The 23,418-nt window shown below is 42.0% G+C and overlaps 1 protein-coding gene across 3 annotated transcripts in view; it reads left to right on the top strand.

Moving 5' to 3' along the window:
• Nucleotides 1-23,418, top strand: part of ENOX1 (ecto-NOX disulfide-thiol exchanger 1) — a 571,933-nt gene that overhangs the window by 116,837 nt on the left and 431,678 nt on the right. For all 3 annotated transcript variants that reach the window (XM_047723525.1, XM_047723524.1, XM_047723527.1), the window contains exon 2: nucleotides 10,005-10,064. The gene's annotated coding sequence lies outside the window, so the exon portion shown is untranslated. The remainder of the gene's footprint in view (nucleotides 1-10,004; nucleotides 10,065-23,418) is intronic.

The following is a 23,418-nucleotide window of genomic DNA, read 5'->3' on the forward strand; positions in this document are numbered from 1 at the left end:
GGTGCTTTGCAAGGAAAGTTACAATGTGTGCTTGTGCACAAATCTTCATAGGATCCTCACTATGATAATTGGCAGCCCAGGGTTTCAGGTGTTATATGAGGATGATAGGACATTTAACATTGAGCTCAGACTGTGAAGGAGGGAAGACTATAGAAAAATAAACGGAATGAGGTGGTTTTGACTACAAAGGGGAAAGGGTGTCATTATTTACCTGATTTTTGCCTCCTTGATTCCTCACCATTTCCTGTAACAGGTACCACTGGTATCCTTGCAGCCTCTGCTCCTGGCCTCTGGAGCTGTCTCTAAGGTGTCTTATAGTGGCCACCACCTTGCATGCCTCCTTGGTTTCCAATCCACTGCTTTTTCCCAGTCACTGCTCCCGATGTATTTGTCTGCACTCCCCAGGCCTCCATCTTGATCACCGGCTTAGGCCCTGCCTAGGAGCAGGCTCTTTGAGTCAGGTTCGTATGAATTAACCCCATTTTCCTGAACTCTCATTGCAAATCTCAATCACCATCCAACCCAAAAAGAAAAAAAAAAAATCAAATGATATGGGAGGATGGGGTGTCCTACAGTAAAAAGCATTCCATAGAGTGGAAAGGACAGGAATAGGTAAGGTCTGGGTGGGGGATCTTGATGTGAATGGAAGCTTGGTGAGAGCCTTTGGGGAGTTTCAGAGTGAGCCCTCTGAGTGTTTCTCTTACAACCGGGCAAGTGTCAACTGTCCTTCTCTATGTACTGAGAGCATATCCCTTGTGCGGGTTCATGAAAGCACTTGGTAAGAAAATCACTGGCCGAAGATAGTGGTTCCCATCTTTATACATGATTTTAGCCCTGAAACATAATTTTTTTCAATCTCCATGTTGGAGGATGGGGTTATCTGACCAAACATTTTATTTTATTTTTTTATTTATTTATTTTTTTAAATTTTATTTATTTATTTGACAGACAGAGATCACAAGTAGGCAGAGAAGCAGGCAGAGAGAGAGGAGGAAGCAGGCTCCCTGCTGAGCAGAGAGCCTCCTGTGGGGCTCGATCCCAGGACTCTGGGATCATGACCCGAGCTGAAGGCAGAGGCTTTAACCACTGAGCCACCCAGGTGCCCCTGACCAAACATTTTAAACTCTTTTTCTGAACCCCCTTCTTCGGGTGTTCTCAGTCTAGTTATTGTGAGTACCACTGACTGTGGCCATGTTGTCCATTAGTGGGCTGTTCTTGCTCTGGAGGGGTCCTTTGGAAAAACATTAGTAGAGAAAAGCAGCAGAGAGGAAGTCTGCAAATCAACAAGAAAACAAACAACCCACATTCAGTAAGAACAGAGAGTGTATGACTCACAGGGACAAACACAGGCAGACACCCCCTCACTGTTTCCCTTTCAGACTTCTAAATGTTGTGAGGTGGGAGTCCTCACTGTTTCTGAGGGAAAGCCTGGCGGAATGAAGCCTATTTAAAACAAAACAAAACAACAACAAAAAAAAACTTGTATAGGTAGTATGCAGACTAAACAGCATGTCCGGGCCTCCCAGTCCTGTCCCTGGTGTTTGTCTTTTTTAAATATGGTCTGACTTACTTTAGTGGTAATTTCACCTGGTGGAATTTTACTCTTTGAGGTAATGGTACAAAAACCAGACCTGTCAGTTCTTTGGCTTCTAGCATTTTTTTTTCCCCTTTTCCTAAAATTTATTCGGGCTGTTGGTGCCCTTTTAGAAACCTGAGGAATAGAAGAGGAATTCCAGATGAAGCATATGAGGAGATAAGGTTATGCCAGTGAGTCATGGGCTCGTGCTCCGTCTTTTATTTTTTATTTTTTTTTATTTATATATTTTTTAAATTTAATTTTATTTTTTTATGTGACAGAGAGAGAGAGATCACAAGTAGGCAGAGAGGCAGGCAGAGAGAGAGGGGAGATAGAGAGGGGAAAGCAGGCTCCCGGCTGAGCAGAGAGCCCGATGTGGGGCTCGATCCCAGGACCCTGAGATCATGACCTGAGCCGAAGGCAGTGGTTAACCCATTGAGCTACCCAGGCGCCCCTCGTGCTCCATCTTTTGAGGAAGCTCCGTCTGTGTAACCCTGACGAGGGCTACTGAAGAGCTTGTGCACAGGAGACCACAGTGTTTGTCGTTGAGGTGTTCATTTAAAAGTCTGTGGCGCGTTTCACTTTAGTGTTTGATTTGCTCTGTGTCAGGTTTGCTCCCGTGTTATGGACATTTTTTTAGTCCTGTCAGCCACATTTTCTAGATTATTTGAATAACATCTCACAGGCTGAGTTGCAGGCAGGGCGGCGGCACCCCACCCTCATCCAGCACGTGTGTGCTCATGTTCCAGAGGATACACAGGCATGTGTGATGTATGTATGGTGTGATCTGCCCGGAAACCTGGCTCCTAGTGTCAGCTCTGCTGGCCAGTGGCTGTGTGACCCTCAGTGAGACCCTTCGTCTTTTTTGCCTTCAGCTTCCTTACAAGTTAATGGAAATACCGATAATCTTTCTCTTTAGTCCTTGAAAGATTCCTGAAATGATTTTACATTTGCTTTAAGTTGCAGAGACCATTTACTAACCTTTATATATATTCACATATATCTCCCTGGACCAGTGAACATATGTGTGTCTGTGACTGGCACACACATCCATTTGCTTTTCACATGAAGGCACATGTGTCTTTGGTGGACACAGACACTCCCATGGCTTCCATTGGTCTGTCACATGGCATGTGGCACCTTGTGTGGTCCTCATAGGTAGTTCCCCGGGGATCTTCCCCATCTCAGGAAGGGCTGTCTCCTCCCATTGAGAAATCATCTTTGATTTCTCTTTCTCCCTCACGTCCCATATCCATTGTCTCCATCACCAATCCTGTCAGCTCCTCTTTCAAATGCACTTTCAAACCTGCCTGCTTCTCCCACCCTCAATTAGATCACCATCATCAGCCTCTGTCAATTGCCTCTCTGTAATCCATTTTCCACACAGTAGCCAGAATGACATTTCAGAAATGTAAAACACATTAAAACAGGCCCTGCCTAAAACTAGACAGTGGCTCCTGGTGCTTCTAGGGTGAAACTCAGACTTCTAACCATGACCTCCTTGGCTCATCCTGATGTTATTCTTCTCTGCCTTGTTCACTAGACTCCAGCGAAGCTGAACTTCTTTCAGTTCTTCTACACACCACACTCTCTTACCTTAAGGATTTTTTTTAAAAAGACTTTATTTTTTAGAGCAATTTAGATTCACAGCAAAACTGAACAGAAAGTACAGAGAGTTCTCCTATATCTCCTGCCCCCTACCCCACCACACACACAGCCCTTTCCACGACAGATGTCCCACACCAGATTGATGCCTTTGTTAGAGCGGTGCTCCTACACGGACATGTCATTATCACCCAGAGCCTGTAGTTTACTTCAGGGTTCGCTCTTAGTGTTGTGCATTTTATGGCTTTTGACAACTGTATAATGACATGTATCTACCATTATGAAGTATTGTACAGAACAGTTTCACTGTGTTAAACTCCTCTGTACTCTGCCTGTTCATCCCTTCCTCTCCCCAACCCCTGGAAACCACTGATCTTTTTACTATCTCCACTGGAGTTTTGCCTTTTCCAGAATGTCATATAGCTGGAATTATACCGATTACCTTCTTTCACTTAGTAACCTGCATTTCAGGTTCCTCCACATCTTTTCACGACCTTAAGGATTTGTTCTAGATTTTTGCTCTGCTGGGTTTTTCCTGTCCTTCCTATTTAACTGGTCTTCTTATCCCTTGGGTCTGTTATATGTTCTTTGTAGCCCTTATTACCTTCTGATGTGTTTGTTTGTTTACTCCCTGTTTCTCCAGCTAGTTCTTAAGCTCAGTGGGAATGGAGGTCTTGTCTGTTTCATTTCTCACTGTCCCCCCAGGACCTAAAATAGCTCTTCATTCACAGTTGGTGTTCAGGAAATGTCATGCATTACCTGTAGACGAACCCACTTTGGTTTTACTCGTCTCTTCCACTCGATTTTCAAGGTGACAAACTCTTTCTCTTACACCGCTTCAGGTTTTGTTCAGAAGAAGAGGCAGACATTCATGCTAAGTCACTGAGTCTGAGAATGATTTCTTGTTCACCTTTGGCTTCTGAAGCTCTCTTGGTTGTCTGGGGAATTTAATGGGTCTCCAGGCGAACAGCAGTTGGTAGCCTTGGTGGGAATTAGTCACAGTGCAAGAGAGAACAGAGCTGGTAGAAAATGATTAAGGGAAAACAGCAGAAAAGTATGATTGAACATTTACTGAGTCACACATTGTAGTCAAAGCTGTGTATAACATAAAAGCGAATTATGAGACAAGTCAGAGATAAAATGAGTGAGCACACACAAGCACACCAGTACTGCGGAGAGGGGGGTGTTTCTTCAGAGACTGTCTCTCACTTCCCTAACTGTAGTCCTATCAAAATATATAGGCTTGGGACACCTGGGTGGCTCAGTTGGTTAAGCAGCTACCTTCGGCTCAGGTCATGATCCCGGCGTCCTAGGATTGAGTCCCACATCGGGCTCCTTGCTCATTGGGGAGCCTGCTTCTCCCTCTGCCTTTGCCTGCCATTCTGTCTGCCTGTGCTTGCTCTCTCTCCCTCTCTCTCTCTGACAAATAAATAAATAAAATAAAATAAAAATCTTAAAATATATAGGCTTGTTCGGGGGGCGGGGGGGAATAACACAGCCAGTGTTTGTGGCCGAGTCATGCCCTAGGGGACACAGACAGGCCTGCAATTTCATTACTGCTTTTTAAAAGAAACTTTCTCTTAGGCTAACAGACTTTCTGGGGAGACCAAACCAAGTGAAGCTGAGTTTAATGTTCTCATTAAAATGTTAAAGAGGCTTTATTCATGAACGACTAAAGCTGTAATTGCTTTATCCTTGTAAACTATGAAAATATGTGGTGATCTCTTACGGAGGCATTCACCCAGTCCCCTCTGTCTGGAAGGTCTATTTAATGGAGGGCTTGGCTGCATCAAGGGCCTGGGAAGTAGCTTTTCCAGATTATATCCTTCAGGGACATAGTAGTAGCAATGGTGGCAAGACTCCTTCACTGATCAGGTTTATTCAGTAGCTCCTGTTTGGTATGTACTATTTGACTATTTGGTCTTAAGTTCAGATTTGGAAGTCATATGACAGATGACAGTGTATATACACACATGGACACAAATATTGTGGAAGTAGTTTTTTTTTTTTTTTAATTGTTCCCAAAAGTACTAGCTTATTGGGATGAGAATAGAAGAAATCCAAAGATGTTGAGGTAATTTGAACAGAGAATTGATGTTGAAAAGATACCATGTGAATCACAGGGGGAGAAGGCACTCAGAACTGGCTTTGGTGGGGAGGAGGGGATCAGGTTCCTCCCCGCCTTCTCTCTGCTGTTCTTAACACCCCAGTGCAAAAACATAGCTGTAGAACTTAAGGTAGTGAGTACAGATGGCAAATACAGCTATTTTTTTTTTCTTTTTGGAAATGCTTTTCATACTGTATAGATATGACTGAAATTGTAGATCTGGGATTCTTATATTGCTAGGAAACTAGATTGCTGGAACCCTCAAAATGAAATGAGGGGGTAAAAAAAGTTAAAACATGGTATCTTTTCTTCAGTTCATTATTATTAGAAAACACTGTTGAATGGTAACACATCTGGGTCTTATGATATGCAGAGGTAGTAATATAAGTAATAACTAGAGATTGTTTTCAAATTTTTTTTTTTCTTTTTTCATTGATGGGTCATTTAGATGTCTCACTCTGGGTCAGATTTAAATTAAAATACATGTGTCCTAGAGCTGTCAAAACTTTTTCTTCAAGGGGTCAAATCCTTCTTTTCAAATGTGAGTGCAGGGCATTTGTTAAAACTGATTCAAGTCTGAGGGCGCAATGGAGTTGAAAGTTAGTATAGGGAGCTCTTCCTGTGGGATTAGAGTAGATAGGATTCTGAGGCATTCTTTTCTGGAGGGGTGACCATCTCACCCTGACGATATTAATGGTGTTAATGTTAAAAAGAACCTCTTACAGTTTTTTTGTTTTTTTCCTCTTACAGTTTTTATTTTATTTTTTTTTAAGATTTTAATTTATTTGACAGATGGAGATCACAAGTAGGCAGAAAAGCAGGCAGAGAGAGAGGAGGAAGCAGGCTCCCCACTGAGCAGAGAGCCCGATGCGGGGCTCGATCCCAGGACCCTGGGATCATGACCTGAGCCCAAGGCTGAGCCACCCAGGCGCCCCCTCTTACAGTTTTTAACATGAAGAAAGGAACTCTAATTTCTGGAACACTGTTGATTATATAAAATGAAATAGATCTTTAAGAAATTATTAAGAGATACAGAGCAAAATATAACAAGTTACCACTGCAGGCCAGGCCAGCTCTGCCTCTAACTCCTATTTGATTGATAAGGAGTGACTGGCAGTCCCTGTTTGGGGAAACTGCTAATTCTGAGGTGAATCCAAGGAGATGGGGACTCCTTAGTTCTGCTAAGGCATAGCTCAGCTTGTTGAGTCTCCTCTTCCCCTTATCTAAGATAGGATCACGGCCTACAGTGAATCCATTCTGGAGCTTTCTTGGCTTGTCTAGAAAATCTTGGGGGGGCTGTGCCCTAGTATAGACTCCCTTGTGTGACACAGAAACTGTTGAGGAGAGGTAATGATGTGATGGGACCATCAGTAATAAAAGGGTGTGTATCATGGGAACTACATGGAAAGATTCACTAATTTATCGCAAGCTAACTGTATTTTTAAAATTTTTTGAGAATTTTCGTTTCTTTTTAGAGTTTTTATATCTGCTTGTTTGCCATTAGAATGTCGGTCATCACATTGGACAACTTAGTGTCCCCACCCAACCAGCCCCTCTTCCTTTTACTAGATCTCGGAGGCAAGTTACATCCAAGACCCTAAGTTGACCATATGATTAGATGACAATGCCAAAACCTTGGAATTTTTCAAAGTGCTTTAGTGTGTGATAGTGTTTTCCTCTACTTAATTCTGTTGTGTCTTAGACTTACACTGATCCGTCAGTTAATTGATTAATAAACTCATTCATTCATCAAAAATTTGCAGAGCATATACTATATGTGAGGGGCATATGCTACATCTAGGGACTGGGATAGAAGATGGGGATTTGTCTACAAAGTTTTACTGATAGTTCACAGGGGTTGAAAATAATTCACAGGGGTTGAAAATAGAGTGAAATGCCTAAAGAAAACCAAATTGCTTTTCTGCAATTCGGAGAGTAAGTGTGAGATTGCCGTATCAAAGCCTGCTCCGTAGAGTTCTCCCTAAGTGCATTTCATGGGGGAAGCGGTACTAGACGTTTTCTGTATTACAATAATCTTCGTATATTTATTAAGCTGTAACTTGTAAGGCTTCCTGATGGGGCGTTAAATGAGCCTTTTTGTGTGCTGCATTGTGTCTTTGTCAAGAAGCACTCCGTTAACTCTTGACCTGTGTCATTCATCTTCCTTGGGCTGGTAATGAGGCACATTTCAGTCATTCCAGGAGGGTGTAGGGGATCTGTACAAAGAGGGAGAAGAGTAATGAAAAGGTTGGATTCATGGTGGGTTGGAGGGAATGCACTTAAGGAGAACCAGGGTTAGAATGAAACCCTTTGCCTAGTGTACTTTATACCTTTGTTACCCATTCAGCACAGCAGCTGGATAATCCAGAATTGTTCTACATTTTAAAACTAAGAAAATGTTAAATTACTACATTTTCAAAGTTTTTTGTTTTTTGTTTTTTTTCTTCTCAACTGTTGACCTGGCAGGGTTGGAGAATCTGGGAACTCCAAGGCTGACACTGGAACAGTGGAGGCGGCCTGCAGGTCTGTAATTTCTGAGCTCTGTGCTTGGGAGAACTGGCTATATACTGATAAAGGAGATCGACTCTAGGAAAGGAAAGTGAGTTTAGGAGAGGGGAACAGAAGTGTGGGGATGTTAGTGGAGCAAAGGGAAGAGAGATCAAGGGAAGAGAGTAGAAAGATGTTTGTGGTTGTCCTCGCTTCTGTCCCTTATCTCCTCACAAAAGGAGGGTGTGGAAAAGCAGGCGGATTAGAAGGAAAATAGATGAGAGTTGACTCAGAGACAGGAGGGCACCTGGAGGTACTAGGGAAGAAGGAAAATGACCAAGAGGAGAGAAATCGCAAGAGTAAGTGAGGGGGAAGGAGATGGGATAAGAACTATTTAAATGCACAGAGAAGAGACAGGCTTGGAGAGAGGTGTGCACTCAGTGTCCCAATGAGAGCCTTCAGTTGCTCCCAGCCGTGCACCTGCCAAATAGCCAGTGTCCCTCGCCTGAGACATTTCCCGGACTTTTGTATTAACTTTAATGCAATTCTCTTTATGGCCCCCGAACTGCTGTTTGCGGTTTCAGTGACACTCTCTGTGATCAAATAGCAAATGTGGAGGGCACCGTTCTGTTATCCCTGCCCCCTTGCAGTGTTCCACAGACTTCTGAGTTTGTGTTTCTTGCATTTGATGTTTGCCATTCCTCCTTGTCTACAGGTAGGAGAATTAAAAGGGAAAAAAAATGTTCCTAAAGGCCGCCACATTTATAGCTCATGCATACAAATATTCAAAGCAGTTGGAAAAAAAAAAACCCTATACAATCACAATTCAATGTTTTTTCTAAATAAGGTAGTTACCTCTTTCATTGCTGGTCTAGGTACTTGCCACAACCTAATACCACACTCACTGTGCCTATAGGTGAGCTGCTTCTTGAAAAAATCTTTCATCTTTTTTTTTTTTTTTTTCCCAAAGCTGAGCTCAGGAAGACTTCCCAGTATTCCAGGTCTGGGTTAGAAACTTCCCAAGTATACACCACTGCCCACCTCTGCAGCCTGGTTTTCTGTGCTGACCTTTCCATAGTAGACCTACAATTCAATGTTGAAATAAATCTCTGTCCTTCTGCTAGACTTCGGGCTCTTTGCACAATGTTGGTTATTATAGATCACCTAAGTAGATATTCACTATCTGGTTATAGAATGAATGAATGACCTGATGCTAGTCTATTGACTGTAAAACAGAATCCTTCTAGAATAATGCTGTGCTTTTAGGTATCAGTTGATAATTAACATAACATGTTCTGGAAAGGAAAAGCTGATGTAGGCAGCAAGAAGTGGCTTCTGGGGAGTTTAGTAGGTTCCCAGATTCATGCAACTGTAGTAAAGAGATTTTGATTTCATTAACTCCTGGACACCAGAGGACAGTCTTAGAAGTCTCAGGTGACTTAGTTCTTGTGATTCTAGTAATCACAGGCCAGATGCATAATGCATTTCAGAACCATGCTTCTCAGACTTGAATGTGCCTGGGAACCCCTTGAAGGTCTCGGTAAAATGCAGATTCCATTTCAGTAGGTCTCAGGTAGGTTCTTAGGCTCCCCCGTGATGCTGATGTTGCTGGTCTATGGATCCAGCTGGAGTAAGAGTACTTTAAAGTACTTTCTAGAAAATAAAGGTGGGATTTATCTTATGAAAATGTCTAGATGCATTTTTATAGTTTGCACCACAGCAGACTTTCTGAGAGGAAACTTCTATGTTTCTGTTACTTTATCTTAGAAGTTTGGAATAAGTCTTTCCCACACTTAAACATGCTAATCCTATACCAGTCAGCCCTCAGAACAACTTTGGAGTGATACTCTAGGTTGTACTCCCTTTCATTAACATATAGCTTTATTTATTTAGGTTTTTTTGGTTGTGGGAGGCCCTGGCTCTAGCCTTGGCCCTGACGGAGCTACTTTGGCAACAAGGACTACCTTCAAAGCAGAAATACTCTTTGGAAGATTGACGGTTCGTGGGCTGGGTTTATGAGAAGACCTTCACATTTATTGATTGTTACCGGGTTAGCACCACGCAGAGACGTTCTCCAAGGGCAGTCAGTTGGAATGGCTAGAAATAAGAAAGGGCAGCATTCAGCTCAAACTTTGCAAGTGAAACCTTGTGTCTGCCTGCATAGGTTCAAACAGCTCTCTGAATGCGGTGTTTGGAGTTCCTTCTAACAAAATGGCCTTTATTTTACAGGTCCTCGGAAGCCAGCATATTTCTGTAAGACGTGGAAGAGAGAGAGCTCATCATGCTCAGGTAAAGGGATGTGTGTCCAGGGAGCGACAAGTAGGACTAATGGCATGTTGTTTGTCACTGCGGGAGAGGTGATTCAGCTTAATTATACCATTGACATCATTCTCTCCTATGTGTTTCACTCCCTTACACCTGGGGTGCAGAGGACCAGTCCTCGGTGAGCTCAGGGAACTAGCGTGCCTTTGAGGAGCACCTGCAAAGTCCCTACAATAGGGCCTCTGTACACAGCCAGTGGGGAAATAGGACTAGTCACTGGAACTCTCTTTCCGTTTTCTGCAGAGTTAACGTAGTATTACCACTGTTGTTCATCTCTATTACCCTATCAGAAGGCTTTTATCTTTTCAACATTTCTGTAAATATGTGAGTATTGAAACTCTTCTAATTAAAGTCTTATCTCTGTCCCCTTATCTGGAGTTGCCGTTCTAAATATTCTTTGCATTTTCCTTTTAAGTAAATGCATGTCCCACAACTTTGATTTGCCCAAATAGGTCACCAAGATTAATTTTCCATTAACCTTTATTGCTTCTGTTTCTTTCTAATCATCTTTTTAGAGGATTAAACAGTTCCCATTGGGTCAGCCTTCATATAGGATATAAACCATCTTTTTCTTTGATGGCCTTTATGGAACTGCTGTAGAAGGACCTGCCCGCTTTCACTGAGTCAGAGATCTGTGGAAAGACCCCCTCAGAGAGTTCTGTTCCCTGGCAGTTTTGTCATTGGCCTCACTGCTTTTGTGACCCAATTTATATTAGTTTTTTCTGACAGCTATACCAATGTAGTCCAAACCAGGTGGCTTAAACTTATCACTGGGTGGTTCCAGAGGCCAGACTTGTGAAATCCATGTGTCAGTGAGGTTGGTTTCTTCTGAGAGCTGTGAGGGAAACCCTCTTGCATGCCTCTGTCCTAGCTTCTGATGACCTTTGGTGTATCTGGCATGTACCTGGCCATCCTTCTCCCTGGGCGTTGACATTGTCTTCCTTTTATGTGTCTCTATCTCTCTGTTCAAATTTCCCCTTTTTATAAGGGTAACTTTCACATTGGATTGGGGACCACTTTAATGACTTCATCTTAACTTGACCATCCCAAAAGACCCTACTTCTGAATCAGGTCTCATACACATACATGTATGAGAGATTAGGCCTTCAACATCCCTTTGGAGTACACATTTCAAAACCCATCACACCATCCTAGGGAAGGACACTTAATTCGTTTTGTATCCCTTAAAGAAACGAGCACAGTGCCTTTTGCTTAATATTGGTTGAACGAATGAATGACAGAGACCATAATGGCCCTGGTCAAATTTAAGTTGAAAAAATAAATTGCGGCCATCAGAGGTGGACAGGTCCTCTAGCTGACCCCTGGCTTCGGTGAACGCTTACTTTCAGGATAGTCCAAGTTAAACAACGTCATGAAGGTGCTAAGATTTTTCCTTTTAAACGTAAGAGCAAATGCAGTTTCTATAAAATAGAGCCCTCTGTGTGAGCAAGTCGTGCCTTCTCATTTCAGGCTGAACTGCCAATTTACATGCCGCCCCTATCAGTACATCAAGATATCTTTCCAGCTAATTCAATACCACTTAAATCACACTTAGTCGGGCTGTTCTTCCTTTCCTGCTGCATTGCCTCGCACTTATTAAATGTAGTGTTCTGCTCCCTGGCACTAATCCATGCAGACTGTCCTGAGACAGATCTGCTCTTGTGTCGTCTCCCCACTCCGTTCTTCCTTAGCTCAAAATTATTAAAAGTTCTCTTTTGAGTGTTTAGATTTGAGTGTTGATCAAATATGAGGATCCTGGTCTCGAGGTAGCCTTTAATCACCCGTTCTTTTTTAAATTTTTATGTTATTTTATTTTTTTCAGTGTTCCAAGATTCATTGTTTATCCACCACACCCAGTGCTCCATGCAATACGTGCCTTCCTTAGTACCCACCACCAGGTTCACCCATCCCTCCTCCCTTCCCCACTCTAAAACCTTCAGTTTGTTTCTCAGAGTCCGCAGTCTCTCATGGTTCGCCTCCCCCTCCGATTTCCCCCAATTTACTTTTCCTTTCCTTCTCCTAATGTCCTCCATGTTATTCCTTATGTTCTACAAGTAAGTGAAACCATATGATAATCGACTCTCTCTGCTTGACTTATTTCACTCAATATAATCTCCAGTCCCATTCATGTTGATGCAAAAGTTGGGTGTTTGTCCTTTCTGATGGCTGAGTAATATTCCATTGCATATATGGACCATATCTTCTTTATCCATTCGTCTATTGAAGGGGCATCTTGGCTCTTTCTGCAGTTTGGCGACTGTGGACATTGCTGTTATGAACCCATTCTTTAGAAGTGTCTATTTAGAAAGCCCCTGTTTCCTGAAAGGGTAGAGCTTTCCGGCTATGTCTACCTTACTTCCAGGAAAGCATTACCTTTTTATACCAAAAGGAAGTCTCCTGCTGAGAGAAGTCAAAGGCCTGGAGGGATTTTCTCCCGGGGAAGAGGGGGTGAGGAAAGCATCTTTAGAAGCCAGTGCATTGGTGTTAGCTACTACAGGTTGGCAGGCCAAGGTCTACGAGGGACTGAGGGCCTCAGGCCCTGGCCTTCCGGAAACCTGTACAGCAGGCGGGCTGGAATAATTTATTTACCTCTTCTCACTCCCATGGAGGCGTTCATGTTCCTGGGGGTGGGGCTGCAGGCTGCACCATGGCCAAGTGATAGCATTGGCCTAGACAGCATGGATTTGTAAGATGATGACACGCAGTAGAAAGTGAAAATGAAAGTAAAAATCATTTTACCGTTTTTCACACCGACATTAGTCCAAAAAAATCTGGTGAATCAAACGACAGATATTTATGGAGTGCGTGATGCACACAGGCATGGTTCTACCAGAGGCTATGTATGGATGTAAGCTCCATCCTGGCGCCTCCGTTGCTTGCTTTTCTACTTCATTTTGTTCAACAGCCTGCTACCGTCAGTTAGAGGCCCTCCGTGACTTACCATGGGAATCTCCTTGTTTGGTTGGTGAGAGTGTCTATGGGGCTTCATTGAAATTAAAAGAACCAGGGCGCCCGGGTGGCTCAGTTGGCTGGACATCTGACTCTTGATCTCAGCTCAGGTCTTGATCTCAGGGTCAGGAGTTCAGGCCCTGCTGGGTGTGGAGCCTACATGAAAAAAAAAAAAAAAAAGAAAAGAAAAGAAAAGAAATTAAAACAACAGATTTATATTGTCACACAGTGATCAAGTCTGAATGATGATGGAATAGCCCTTTGACAATTACATGTAGAGTTCAGTGAGCAATTACATTTTGGTCATTAGACTGTCCTTAAATACCTTGCTGTGTACTCTTAAGGTATGTTAGTACAATTATAACATTCTAATAAATCCTCTTTTAATAGTTAGGTTATTTTATGTGTACCAGAACTTCCCTACTATTAAAGAGAAAATACATGAGAAATACAACCTCAGGTGCCCTGAAAATTAAAAACTAATTTACTGTTACTTAGTCTTTTCCCCCCTTCTGTTTTGCATTCTCTAATTTCACTAACCTTAGATTTCTGAAAATTCAGATGTAAGAGTTCTATGGAATTGATAATAACATATTCATTGTTAAACTCTGATTTTTACAAAGGGGAAATGATTTTCTGTGTCCCTTTAGTTAGTTAATAATTAACATGGTAGTTTTTTATGCTTCTGAAATTAGAGTATATTTATGTTACATGGAAACTCTTCTAATTAAAGAAACTGTACTCTGAATGAAGAATCTATCAAATTTTTCTCAGAAAATGTTTACACCCGAATAAGTTAAAATAGGAATCTTAGTGTTTGTTCTGTCTGGGTTCTTCCCTGCCTCTGTCTCCTGGTGGTTCCTCCTTTGTTTCTTTTAAATCCACGTGTTTATGCTCAGTGTTTCTAAGCTGATAATGTGAAAAGCAATGAAGAAGAGCATTAGGCTTCTGGCAGAGAACTCAGAAGCTTGGCATTCTCCGTGTTTTGCTTACCCTACATTTATTTATTTTTTTAAAGATTATTTATTTATTTATTTATTTGACAGAGATCACAAGTAGTCAGAGAGGCAGGCAGAGAGTGAGAGAGGGGGAAGCAGGCTCCCCGCTGAGCAGAGAGCCCGATGTGGGGCTCATTCCTAGGAACCTAGGATCATGACCTGAGCCGGAGTCAGAGGCTTTAACCCACTGAGCCACCCAGGTGCCCCCAATTACCCTACATTTAGTTATTACTAAGTTCTCCAGGTTTCTGTATTCTTTCATAGTTTTACTTTCTTTTTCCTTTTCATCTATGGCCATCCTTTTCTAGTCTTCTTTTTCTTTTGTTCATATGACTATTCGCTTCATTCATTCATTCATTCATTCACTCATGTAGTATCCTTCCCACATGTGCCAATAATTGTTCTGGGGGTAATATCAAGGGTGTTATAGTTCAGTTGGGAGATGATCCTTTAGAAACAGTTGCTCTGATGGAGCTGCATAGTAGCTTTCCCTTACACAAGGGAACGGAGCAAGTGGTTTGGCTTGGGGCAGTCAGGAAATGCCTTATAGAGAAGTTAGCATTTGAGCGGAGATTGGAAGGAGTCGAGCACTGCCAGATGGGCTAGTGTGGTGGAGAGAGAACATTCCAAAGGAGACAGAGGGAAGGCAGCTTAGCACAGAGCTATGCAGAGCAGGGAGTGTGCTTGACGTTTGGGTGTTCGTGGAACAGGAAGTGGGAAAGAGCATGTGCAGCCAGGTAGGGTGGGCGGGAATCACATTTTGGAGAGGAGATCCCCTTCCATCTTGCCTTGCCTGCCTTCCTGCCTCGTGTCTGTAAGATGCAGCTGCCTTCGATTCATCGTGCATGTGGTGATGAGGCTGTGCGAGGAAGAGCTATGTCCTGCCTCTCGCCTCTCTGGTCTCATTGCTTCCAGGGGAAGTCAGGCCTTCCTCACCTGTTCCTTGAGGATCTCAGCCATTTCTCTCTTGCATTTGGTCTGAAAATCATTGACCCCCAGCTAAATCTGCTGCATTTCTTTTCACACACAGTTTGTCCCTTTCTCTTCCTAGCTTCCCTTTTCAAAATCCTCCCATCCTCCAAGATCTCACTCGAATTCATATCCTTTATGAAGCTTTTCTCTGCTCATATGTGAATTTACTGAACTCTGGGAGAACTTCTGAGGGACTCTTCACATCACAATTTCACATGCTTCTTTAAATTCCATGTTCTTGGGCACCTGGGTGGCTCACTGGGTTAAGCCTCTGCCTTCAGCTTAGGTCATGATCTCAGAGTCCTGGGATTGAGCCCCGCATTGGGATCTCTGCTCAGCAGGGAGCCTGTTTCCCTCTCTCTCTCTCTGCCTGCCTCTCTGCCTACTTGTGATCTCTCTCTGTCAAATAAATAAATAAGATCTTTAAAAAAATAATAATAAATCCCACATTCTTGACAGCACTTTGGGAGGACTGGTGCTTGTTATGGGGAAGGGCCACCAGCCCATTACAGATCCTGTCCAAGCCTGAAGAGCAACTTCTTGCATCTAGTAGGCACTGCATTGATGTTTGTTAGAAGAATGGAGAGGAACAGAGTTCCTTTAATTTCTAAAGCTTTTACAGAGGTGGAACTGAGGGATTGATTAATTGTCATGCAGGAGAGGCCGTGGCTCATGTCATGTCCAGGTGAAACTATTGCAGGGCAGAGTAATTGCCAGTGGAAGGTAGAAGGATTATGTGCAATGAAAAGCAGGAATATGTACGGAAAAGATCCATTCTGGAAACTAGTTACATGACCCTGGAGCTTAGACACAGGAAGAAGAAACTTTGAACGCCATTAAAGCTTACGTGAGTGGTCTTGACAGGGAGTGACAGATGGCCTAACAGGTAAAAGCACCTATATTGCATTAATAAGCTCTGCATCTTTATATGAGAGGGCCTCTGGAAGACCTGATTCAATTTAAGACTCCTCAGTTGCAGATCTGGAGACAATCACAAATTCAGAAATATATTTATGAAAGTCTGTTGCTACTGAGCTCAAAAGACCATAATCCTATTACTTGCGATTTTGAAAAGGGTAAACATGAATAACTGAAAGGAGATATTGATTAAAGAAGTAATATGAACAGGAATAATGGAATTAAAGTAATCGAGGCAATATTGGGCCTAATGGACCTTGTTCTCTTAATGCCTTTCTTCTGCTCTTTGTATTGAGTTGGCTCTGAAGTCGATTGGACCGTGTGCACAGGAGGAGGAGGACGTAATGGAGGAATTAGTATTGCTGTCTGTGAAAAAAATCAATCTGTTGTTCTTACAGAAGAACATCAATCAGTCTGTGAAATCAATTAACTGGGTTTTTTTTTTTTCAACATTTGGCTTATAAGGTAATGAGACAAATGATGAGAAAAGACTATATGCCTCACACATAGTAGATACTCAGTAAATGTTTCTTGAATTAAAAACCAAAGGATACCGGGACGCCTGGGTGGCTCAGTTGGTTAAGCGGCTGCCTTTGGCTCAGGTCATGATCCCAGCGTCCTGGGATCGAGTCCCGAATCGGGCTCCTTGCTCAGCGGGGAGCCTCTGCCTACCACTCTGTCTGCCTGTGCTCATGCTCGCTCCCTCTCTCTCTAACAAATAAATAAATAAAATCTTTAAAAAAAAAAAAAAAAGGATACCATGGGGTAAGCCCCTTCATCAGTATTATTAATCCAGTCTGTTCCTTTTGCTTGGCTCTATCCACATGACTATAAATGTGGATTCCTCAATGCCATTGATCTGGGAAGTGAGTCTCTCACATTTCTACTGCCAAGCCTTCCAGGCCAGCTTCAAATGGCCTGGGGTCCTTGCAATGACTTAGGGTCTGAGCTGTTTTCTGTGGCTAGATTTTTTTGCCCCATAGTGTACTGGGAGATTACATTTTTTGAAACCTCATTTTGATGACCGTATTCCTTGTTCTGTGCCTTCTCTTTGTCTACAAAGTTACAGGCTCATTGTACTCCTTTCTTTCTTTCTTTTTTTTTAAAGATGTATTTATTTACTTTTTAGAGAGAGAGAATGCATGCACGAATGCGGGGAGGGACAGGAAGAGAGGGAGAGAGAGAATCTCAAGAAGATTCCCTGTTGAGTGTGGAGCCAGACATGGGGCTTGATCTCAAGACCCTGAGGTCATGACCTGAGCTGAAGCCAGGAGTCAGATACTTAACCAACTGAGCCACCCAGGCGCCACTGTATTCATTGTACTTCTGAGTTTATTCCCCACTCTATGGCTTTGGGAAGCTTCTGCATTCAGACATCTGTACCTCTCAGCCACACTTCCCTTCCCACCACCTCCTATCCAGATCCGATGGGGAGGACAGATTTGTCTTAGTTTTTGAACATGTGCAATATTCTCCTTGGAGTCCTTCCTCTCATAGCTGTATGCATCCAATTAAAAGCCAGCTTTGTCTCAGGCAGTAGTTATATTCCTAAACTTGTGCATTATCAGAACCCATGTTATGAAGACAATTATTTCAGTGGGATAATTGGCGTTAGGGACTAGAGAGTTGCAGGTGCACAGAAACAAAGTTGTTTTACCTGCATTTATTTCAGTAACAATGATGATGATGATGATGATGATGGTGTTTTCAACCTGTAGAAGACCGTAACTTTAAAACCAGCACATCACTGAAAAAATACAATGTTTTACTGTATCTCTTTTCATAAGGTTGCTGGGCACTAAACTGGTATTTTAAAAAAATTATTTCACATCTTTATTACCCACTATTCTGAAAAATAACGAATAAAGATTTTAAAGCAGCTGTATTGTAAGCAGAACAGCTTCTTTTTTTCTGTATGCCAGCAGCCTTTGTCTGCATAAAGTAAACCTCATTCTTCAATCAGTTGATCACTTTGTATCTAATACACATTATGCAAACCCCACAAAAGAAACGTTTCTAAATGTTTATTTTTCTTTTTTTTTAAAACATTTTATTTATTTATTTGACAGAGAGAGAGATCACAAGTAGGCAAAGAGAGAGAGAGAGAGAGAGAGAAGCAGGCTCCCTGCCGAGCAGAGATCCCGATGCAGGGTTCGATCCCAGGACCCTGAGATCATGACCTGAGCCAAAGACAGAGGCTTACCCACTGAGCCACCCAGGCACCCCTAAATGTTTATTTTTCAAAGCTGCCTTCGTTGGGCTTGCCTCTGACTATTCCACTCCTTTGGCTGATGGTTTTTCCCTCTGAATACTCTCTTTTTGGTTAATTATCAATTCAAGGACCTCTTTAAATAGTTAACCTTACTGAGAAATTTTCCAGGCTGTTCAGAAATAGGACATACTTTTATTTCCCACAGTTCCAAACACATTGTTAAGACAGTGAGATACATTCAGTTATAAGAGCATGCAGTCATCAAATTCAGTTCCACCAAAACCCCAATTTCTAACTTTCCTACTTCCCGTTCCTCCTGAACATTGGACGCCACTGTCTTAATGGTGAAGAAAAATTAAATAATGCCATTTCAATGTGAAAGGATGAAGAGTGATTGACAGTTTTCAGATTAAAGATGAGTACATGTTTTATTTAGCTCCTGGCCCTTCCTGAAACTCCATTAAAATGACTTTTAAGGGACTTTTTTTTTTTTTTTTTAAGGCACATACCTATAAGAACAAAGAAAGAAGGCAACAGCGGTAGCATTTGAGAATCTGGGATATACAGTTGGATGAGTAGTGGCTTATGGAGCCGGCCTCAGAAAGCAGAATTTTAATTTGGCAGAGGAGAAAGGAAGGAGGAGCCCAGTTTACCCTAGCAAAACCTGCAAAAGCTCAGGAATTCTCAGCAACAAGAACCCCTTGGAAATGAAAGTGAAAATAGGGGTAACAATAGGAGTATTTGATTGAAACTTCAGATCTGCCTCCCAGCTGTATACAAGCAGGTAACTTCCCCTCTTCCCCTCCCAACAGAGGAATGGAGATTATTTTTTCTTGTAGAAATGATAAAATGGGTTTCTGGATTTGCAGATATCAGGAGAGGTTTAAAGTGGTATTATATAGTCTTGAAATCAGGGAGATTGTATTGACTTACCAAATTCTGAGAATCACAGCCACTTTCTCTGTGACCCATAGCCTAAGGGCAGCCAGGATGATACCCTACCTGAAGGAGACTCCAGGATACTTCCCTGGGGTTAGGACCTAAATATAAAACTCAAGGATACTGACAGCTAGGGTTCCCCCAAAGAAGAGACCTAACTAGAATAATCCTACAATAAACCCCAAACCAAAAACACACCCCTGCAACTTTACTGTTGACTTTCTAGTTCCTCACTTCCAAATATCAGCACATGGCCAAGGATCATCAGACATTTAAGAAAAGTATCATGAGAGATAAAAACTAAAACAGGCAAACATTTAAAAAAGCAGCTTGGAGGAAACCGAACCTTTGCAGGAAAAAGAAATCTTAAAAAAGAAATCATCTGTATCTTTGGAGGGATAAAGTGTGTATTAAAACCATGAAAGAGGAATAGAATCTATAAGAGATAGGAGACAAATTTAAGCAAACTTCCTAGAATGTGGAGTAAAAAGAAAAAGAATAGAAAATAATATAAAAATATAGAAAATGTGTAGGAGTGGTTCATGAGGTCTAGTGTCTAAAAATAGTTAACACCAGATTGAGAAAGTGAGTATAGAAAACGGAGGACAGAAATTTATCAAAGAGATAATTTAACATAATTTCCTACAACCAAAGGTAGGAATTTCTAATTAAGAGATTTTGCCAATGCGTGTTCATGAAATTTACAAAATGATGATGTGCTCCAGTAAATTACAAGGTGAGCCATTCGGAAGGCCCAGGATCCCAGAGATAGGACCAACACAAGAGCCAGGAGTGCAGCAGGACTAGTGATCCTCTGATGGAAGCTGGGGCGGGGAGAGGGACTTGGGAGAGACTTCCTCACGGTGGAAAAGCTGATAAAGCTCTTGCTGTGTTTTTGTGGAGTTGAGAGTTACAAGTCTGGGGAAGCTTTGGGGATAACCTCATGAAAAGTATATAGGAAACTAACCCAAATTAAATGTAACAGTGATTAACTCCAGGAAAGACAAAAAATAAGAAACGGAAATATAATCATAGAGTATTACATTCAAATACTAATGGTACCCCCATGGCTAGAATGATCTCAAAATTGATGTTTAAGGTAACTAAGATTGTGGTAGAATTTTGAAAGGATGGGGACATGGGGCATGTTTATGTGTGTGAAAGAATGCTAACCCTCCTCTTTCTCACTGGGAAACCAATAGGCAGTACCTGAAATGGAGACACCTAGAAGTGGTACTATAAGCATGTTATTTAAATCAGTTATTAGTTTTGCCTCATTATAGCACACGTAGAAATTAATAATAATGCAGCAAGTTTAGGGCATCCATCTGGAGAATATTGTATAGATATGAGACTTCTGGATAGAATCTTTACAGATTATTTTTTTAAGATTTTATTTATTTATTTGACACAGAGAGAGAGAGCATGCACAAGCAGGGGGAGCAGAGGGAAAGGGAGAAGCAGGCTCCCCACTGAGCAGGGAGCCCAATGCAGGGCTCAATCCCAGGACCCTGAGATCATGACCTGAGCCGAAGACATACACTCAACACACTGAGCCATTCAGCGCCCCTATTTTCAGATTTTTCTAATGAGAAACCTGATTTTGCTTTTGCAAACATTACTTTTTAAATATTGCATACGTGCCTCAAGTAGCTAAACACGTTTCTTTATTAAGGTTTTAGTGATTCTCTAAATTCTTGTTAGTCATTGTTGGATACTATGCAAGCAGTGATTTAAAAAAAATTTTTTCAAGCCATTTCACAACACTATCCCAAGTTTTATAAAAGTTAAAATTTGGGACGCCTGGGTGGCTCAGTTGGTTAAGCAGCTGCCTTCGGCTCAGGTCATGATCCCAGCATCCTGGGATCGAGTCCCACATCAGGCTCCTTGCTCGTCAGGGAGCCTGCTTCTCCCTCTGCCTCTGCCTGCCATTCTGTCTGCCTGTGCTCGCTCTCTCTCCCTCTCTCTCTCTGACAAATAAATAAAATCTTTAAAAAAATAATAATAATAATAATAAAAGTTAAAATTTAAAAAAATCAATAGATTTAATCCTTTGTCTTACTATTTAAATGCTATACTCTGATAGCCCCCATTGAATTTTTTCCTATAAAATAATGAAAAATAATGAGGCCTTGATTGCAAAATGTTTGTTCAGTGTTGGAGCAGACACCCCGTAGGTAGCTTGGTTGTCAGTGAAAGAGTACATGAGCTGGAAAAAGGTATCAGGAAACCTTATGGAGAGAATTTGGGGAGCTGTCCTCTGTAGCTTTGTCCACCGGGTCCCCCTCCCCAAGCTCATTTATCAGCTTCATGGGTCACTTCTCCACAAAGGGCAAGGGTGCTGTTAAAGTGGGGGTCTATGGACATGTTTAATGCCTCTCAGCCGGGCAGGGAGTACTACATTTTTGCTCTCTGTCAAGACTGACGGCCTGTTGTCACCTGTCCAGAGGTGCCAAGGTTCCCCAGCCTTGCCTGCCCCCCACCTGTTTCCGAGGGGCCAAGGGGCATTGGCCAACTTGGAACCCATTCACAGCACAGCAGTGTGTCAGGACCTGCTACTGGTTGGGGAGCACTGATTTCCAGCTGTGGCAGCCAAGTCCAGAATAATTACCTAGAAACCTGAAAACATTTAAGCTCTGGACCCAGGATGATGTAATGGTTGAAGCTGTGGTATGAATCAGTGGGTATAAATCCAAACTACTTTTTAAATTATTTTTATTAGCATATAATGTATTATTTGCCCTGGGGGTACAGGTCTGTGAATTGTCAGGCTTACATATTTCACAGCACTCACCATAGCACATATCCTCCCCAATGTCCATCACTCAGCCACTCTATCCCTACCCCCCCCACCCCCCAGCAACCCTCAGTTTGTTTTGTGAGATTAAGAGTCTCTTTTGGTTTGTTTCCCTCCCGATCCCATCTTGTTTCATTTTTCCCTTAATACAAACTATTTTTTTTAAGAAAACAACTCTCATGTGTTCCAGATCTTCTAGACCTTTTTGTCTTATCAAGGCATTGGGAAGAAGTGCTTTCCACTCTGTTTTCATGAGACGAAACAGTGAAATGTATGCAGTCGTGAAACGGGATACACTTTAGGGGCAACACAGCTTGTGGATTATGTATATGCTGTATTTCACCATTTTGTCTCAAAAATTAAGATCAGGGAAAAGACAGTACCTTTGAGGATAGCAAACTTTGTTTTTTCATAAAGTGGGAAGAGAAGTTGAAATTAATGGGGAATATAGCTTGTGTTTTGAATCTTTATTGTTTTCCTGCTGTTCTGGGAAAGTTAGCAATAATGTTTTAGGAGAAGAGTTGGGAAATGGAGAGTCACTCTTTTCACTAAATTAGCTGGGAAAGAAGAAACACACTTGAGAATACATAGTGGAGAACTCTCTCTCTCTCCTAATGCAGAGGGGCAGAGTGCGCGGTCCATTTGGTGCCCTCCATAGTCAAGGCTGAAATTGGAAACAATGGTGCTTTAATTCGCTGCTCAGCTAATGGGCCTGCTGATTTATGCTCATTTTTCAGACATCTAATATGTCCTTAAAACCCTCTCAAGGGTTTTATACTTTTAGCCTGATGTCCCTGTGCTTCATTTTTCCTTTTGTTCTCCAGACACTCTCATTGCCTCTCCCTGTTTCATCTTCTGAGAGGTTCGGAATAATGCATGGTGTGCACTGAATAATTTGGAGGGAGCTTGTGACATGTCTTAATGATGTTTAAGCCACTCAGAATCCTAGGAAATAGTCCTGGCTTGCATTAGCCATAGATTAATTCAGGTGAACTTTGGAGTCTTAATTTTTAAAAATTTACATTTTTACCAGTGATGATTGAACAACATTGGCATTCTTTCTGCCCACATTCTGATTACAATTGCAAATGCTTGCAAAAAGTGCTAGAATGACTTCTCACTGTTCCATAAGGAGCAGAGTATTATTTTACCCATGTCATGGTTATTAAATATTTAAAAAAACAATTTTCCAAAAATAATCCATACCTGTATGTAACATGTGCGTAAATCACAATAGGAAATGTATTCCGATATGCTTGCCTAGAAATACTTGTGTAGGTAGGTTTATGTATCTCAGAGAATTTGTCAAGAGGAAAGGTGAAATTTGGGTGAGGTTTCCCATTTAAGACTTCACTATGAGAATGGCAAAAGCAAGGGTGCTTTCGGATGAGGTCAAGATAGTTGTTAACCAGGCGGTTACCGGCTTATTGCTCTAGGATTCCTGGATGTGAGCCGGGTGTGAGTCCAGGCCTTATGATCTGAACCAAACGGTGGAAAACCACGGTGAGTTAGTTTTTTGGGCTACGGGATCAAGGA

Source organism: Lutra lutra, chromosome 3, assembly GCF_902655055.1.
Source record: "Lutra lutra chromosome 3, mLutLut1.2, whole genome shotgun sequence".
Classification (NCBI taxonomy): domain Eukaryota; kingdom Metazoa; phylum Chordata; class Mammalia; order Carnivora; family Mustelidae; genus Lutra; species Lutra lutra.